This window comes from Lactuca saligna, chromosome 4, assembly GCF_052625555.1.
Source record: "Lactuca saligna cultivar CGN05327 chromosome 4, ASM5262555v1, whole genome shotgun sequence".
NCBI lineage: Eukaryota > Viridiplantae > Streptophyta > Magnoliopsida > Asterales > Asteraceae > Lactuca > Lactuca saligna.
Genome location: NC_136420.1, coordinates 141,820,398 through 141,826,397, shown reverse-complemented (window position 1 = coordinate 141,826,397; position 6,000 = coordinate 141,820,398).

Below are 6,000 nucleotides of genomic sequence, written 5' to 3'. Positions count from 1 at the left end.
TATTATAAGTATAATATATTAAAGGAGAAATCATATTATTTAATTAATATTAGTCAAGAATTACTTAAAAATTAATTTTGTGGCTAAAAGAGATTAATTAAATTAAGGGGACTAATATTGTAATTATAAGATAGTTACAAATTGGGATTAGGATCCATTAGATAGCAATGGACAAATTCTATATGGAGGTCCATAAAGTAATCGTCCAAAGGCCTTCTGGAATGGTCCATTGGACTGCTTAAGGCCTAAGCAGCTAGATTAGCGTTTCCTAGTTGAAAACCCTAATAGCCTACATATATAAAGGACCCATATGGCCCCAAAAACATGACTAAGACTTCCCTTATGACTTCTATAGGTTTTTGGGTGCTTCTCCACTTCTCCTCTTCATCCTTGTTGTTCTTGGTGTTTGTGACTCCATTAGAGGTGCAACACTTGATGCACTAAGCTTTTTGAAGCCAAGGAATTGATTGTTATTGCTACATAACAATCAAGGTAAGATCTAAACCCTAGTTTATGTGTTAATTTGATTACTTGTATGCTAGATCCAAGGTTTTTAAGTCTTGGAAGTTTATTGCATCTTCAAAGTAGAAAAACTAGATCCAAGTAATTAAGGTTGCATGAACACCATAGAATTGATGTTATGCTTAAAACCCATATGTTACAAGTTGGTGTTAGAGAATTGGTTTGAGTGAACTTGAGGAACACTTATGTGAATCAAGTCTCAAACTAAGGAAAAAGATTTTAAAAGTGATTTTTAAATTGTTTTCAAAATAATCAAATAGGATGCAATATGTACGATCAGTCTGAACCAGTAGGTAGACCGCAAATTACCACGCTGTTATTTGATCTTTTGATATGTTAGAACTGTTGGATTAGTGTCTAAGTCCATAACTATAATTGGTATTTACTTGACCCGACTCAGCGTGGTCCATTTAGGTTGCATGGCATCGGAACATTTGGATAGACCATTGGAGAGAAGAGGACATTGGTGACATATTAATATATTATAAGTTCTAATATATTAATATGAAATCATGTTGTTTAATTAGTATTGATCAAGAATTAATTTGGAATTAATTTAGTGATCAAAAGAGACTAATTAAATATATGGGGATTAATTATGTAAATCATTAATTCTTATATATGTAGGCTTCTGATCCAAGATTCCTTATGTTGGGTATAACCCATGTGGTGACCCATGGATGCTCCATGGACGTTACAACCCATGGAGCATAAGGAATGGGTAACGTCATGAGTTACATGGTGTAACCCTAATAGCCACACTATATAAAGACCCCTTTAGTTCAAGAAATTGGCACTAGTGATACGTATATGAGGGCTAGCCGATTTGAGCAGAAAGTGTCTTCTTCTCATGGTTATTCCAAGTGTTGATGATGTTGTGTGAACCATTTGAGGTGTCACACTTAGGGAACTAGGCTCTTGAGCTTCATGGAGTCAAGTCACATCAAGAGGTATGTATTCTAACTTGTTATATTACCCAAGTATTAAAAGATTGTATGCTAGATAAAGTAATACATTGGAATATTCATATTTGCATGTATAATAGAGAAAACATAGATCCAAGGTATTTAAGGTTTCATGTACACTTAGGAGTGTTAGAATGCTCAAAACCCAATAAGAACAACATGCTAGTGATAGGCTAGGGATATTCAGGAATAGCATGATAGAATTGCCTTATTATATGATGCTTTATAGCCTAGGGTTCTTCATTATATCAAATTGACATCATTACTGTAGTTCCTTGGTGTATTCATCATGGTCATACGTAACTAAGATTCTATTGCCTGAGAATTTTTGGTTTGCCCTTATTTCATGTTCTTGTATGATGAAGGGCTTAGGGTTGGATAAGATATTCGACTGTCTATATGGTCTACTGTTATGTATGATTACCATACACAAGTACCATAGAGTTGGTGGAAGTTTCATGGATGACTTATGTGGGGTCAGTCGTCTAGTTTCGTGATGTGTAGCTTTCCTTTAGGTAGTGCGGATTAAGTGTATGAGTTTTCTAGTGCGTATTTTTAGTTTTGTTATGATGAGCCTTGAGACAAATATGGGTAGGTGTGGAAGGTAGTATGGGTTTATACTACTAGAAAAAGCGGACCCGTATACGTAAGAAGGAAGTCACCTCTCCTAGGGATTTATTAGGAGTTGGTTCCTCAGGTATATTATGTGTATTATCTGTTATCTCCCTGGTTTATTTTCAGTATGGTGATGATGCATCGCTTCAAGGCAGGATCCAGATCAGGATCAAGGACAGGTGGCCAGAGTGGGCCAGCTGTGTCCGAGGACAGGATTAGGGAGATCCTTTAGGAGGAGGTTGTTGCTCACTTTTAAGCACAGGTCCCAAAGATATTTGGGTATATTAAGACCAATGTGGTGGAATATTTTGATTAGCGTTATGTTGCTTTGTTTGAGGCTGCTGCTACTGCAGCCACTACAGCCGTTGTCGTTGTTGGGGTTGGTTTTGGTAGTGGGAGGGTTTTTTTGTATCAAGACTTTGACAATACGAAGCCCCTAACATTTAATGGAGTTCAGGACCCGAGCATATCCATGAGGTGGAGGTCTAACATTAAGGGGTGTTTCTGTTGGACAAGGTGTCTAAGTCCATAACTATATTTGGTATGTACATGACCCGACCCGACAGCATCCACTTGGGTTGCACTTCACCGAAACATTTTGTATGGATAGTCTTTTAGGAATAGTATATTTATGATTTATTAATATATTATAACTTATAATATATTGACAAAATTACATAGACGGTCCTCATGGTTGACAAAATCGACCAATTATGGTCCTTATGACGAATTCTTTACACAGATGGTCCCTGTGGTTTCAAAATCTTGCAAAGACGGTCCTTTTGACTAACGGCGTTAACCTTTTCAGTTAAGTCCTATGTGAAATTGACATATTTGCCCTTCATGCATAAGGATGCTTTATGTAATATGTTTCTACCACAAGGACCATTTATGTAATTTTCTTTATTATTTATTATATATTTATTTATTTTAATTATATATTTAAGGATTTAGATTTGTTTAAATTTATTGTTTATATATATATATATATATATATATATATATATATATATATATATATATATATATATATATATATATATATATATATATATATATATATATATATATATATGATAACATTTTTTTAACGTTTTGCTCAAATTATTTTTTCTAATTTTTTTGACATTTTCTTCAAGTAAATTGATTAATGTTTTTTTATTTTGACGATACATACATACATATATATATATATATATATATATATATATATATATATATATATATATATATATATATATATATATGGTAATATTTTTTAACGTTATGCTCAAATTATTTTTTCTAATCTTTTTGACATTTTCTTCAAATAAATTTATTAATGTTTTTTATTTTGACGTTTTATTTATTTATTTATTTATTTATTTATTTATTTGACGTTATGTTCGAATATATTTTTCAACTATATAAGGTTGTATAATTATTATTTTTGTAAACTAATATATTAACATTTTTTTTATAAAAAAAGTGTAAAATGTTTGTTAAACGTGAATATGATTAATATAGATTAGGTAGACATAAGGAAAGCTGAGACCGTCTCACAACGTTGTCGAGAACACCCAAGTCATTTCACATTGGATTCAAATCTAATTATTTCGATTTTTTTAGCAGTGTTGTAAAAAATCACAACGCAAGGGCCTCTAAACGGTTATGTTGCGCTTACGGATTAATCTGAGATTAATCGGGATCTAGTTGTGATTTTTTACAACACTGCTAAAAACAAAAAAAAATAATAATAACTCGAAATAATTACAATTAAATTCAATGTGAAATAACCTGGTCGTCTCGGCAACGTTGTAAGACGGTCTCAGCATAGCCTATGTTTACCAAATCTATATAATGATATTCACATTTAACAAACATATTACACTTTTTTATAAAAAAGGTTAATAAATTAGTTTACAAAAATAATAATTATACAACCTAATATAGTTAAATATTTGAATTAAAAAATATTAATTATATAACCTGATAAAAGAAAAAAAAATGAAAACATAATTGAAAGTGAATTAAGTTACAAATTATAATTACAATAGTCGTGAAATCCTTTAACAAATATAAACATACTATATGTTGAAAAATGTATTCGAACATAACGTCAAATAAATAAATAAATAATATTCGAATAAAACGTCAAAATAAAAAACATTAATAATTGTACTTGAAGAAAATGTCATAATGATTAGAAAAAATAATTTGAGCAAACCGTTAAAAAATGTTAGCATATATATATATATATATATATATATATATATATATATATATATATATATATATATATATATATATATATATATATATATATTAAACAATAAGTTTAAACAAATCTAAATACTTAAATATATAACTAAAATAAATAAAAAATAATAAATAAAAGAGAAAATTACATAAATTGTCCCTGTGGTAGAAACATATTACATAAAGCGTCCTTATGAATGAAGGGCAAATATGTCATTTCACATAGGACTTAACTGAAAAAGTTAACACCGTTAATCAAAACGACCGTGCTTGCAAGATTTTGAAATCACACGGACCATCTGTGTAAAGAATTCGTCATAAGGACCATGATTGGTCGATTTTGTCAACCATGAGGACCATGTATGTAATTTTGTCTAATATATTAATATAAAATCATATTATTTAATTAGTGTTGATCAAGAATTAATTTAGTGATCAAAAGGAAACTAATTAAATATGGACTCTTATATATATATATATATATATATATATATATATATATATATATATATATATATATATATATATATAATCGGCCAATGTTCATTTAGGATGGGCTAAGCTTGCATAGATTGTTCATAGAGCTTTTAACCCATGGATCCTGTGGAAATGAAAGGTAATGGGTATTAGGGTTTGCATGGAGGTAACCCTAATCCACCTTACTATATAAAGAGGTCTTTGGCACATCAAATGACACTAGTATGTGTGATAGAGAAGGTGGGCCGATTTCTAGTGTGCATTACCATTCTCTCAAATTTTTCCAAGTTGTGTGGTGATTTGTGATTCCACTTCAGGCATTCACATTATTGGTGCAAGGCTCTTAAAGCTCCAAGCAATCATCCTCAAGAAAAAGTAAGTCATTCTACTAGTTTTTATATTACAAGTATCCCATGATATGCTAGTTAGGATGAGAACCTTGGAAAACCAAATTTGCATGTATAATAGAGAAAAACATAGATCCAAGGTTTCAAGGGTTGCATGTATACCATAAGAGTGCTAGAATGCTCACAACCCATCAGTGGTATCATAGCCTAGGCTTCTTTTCAATCATACTTGATGCAAACTGCTTATAAAATAGATTTTTTTTGCCCACTGTCCAGTGATCTCGTCGAGTCCATGGGGGGACTCGAAGAGGCCATGTGAAAACTCATCCAATTCGTTGAGTTGCTTTATGCACTCGACAAGTCAGAGGCCCTGAGTGCATAATTTTGAGTTTTTTTTTTTGCTGGAATTGGACTAGGATAATTACCCTAATTTGTTTTCAGATTGTTAAACATGTTTTTTGTTGTGGTAATGATTGTGCTTATCCAATTTAAATGATAATTATCAAAGTTTCAAGTTTTCAATATGTTTATATGATTCTTGAAAATTGTTGATATGAATGTTCATGCTTATGAGTTTTGGTAAATCATAGGAATTATTTACAAATTGTTTGTTAGTGTAATTCTTGATCTAAATGCCAATTAATTGACTCCATAACTTGTCCTTAAGTTATGGAATTCCAAAAGTCTTTACTTTAAAACCATTAAAGCTCATAAGTTATAGAAATAAAAAGTTTTGAATAGTTTCAAAACTTTCCCTCAAGTTTTGGAATTTGTAAAGTCACACAGACATTAATACTTTAATTCCAAACCCTAGAGTTTTAAAAATTAAAATTCAA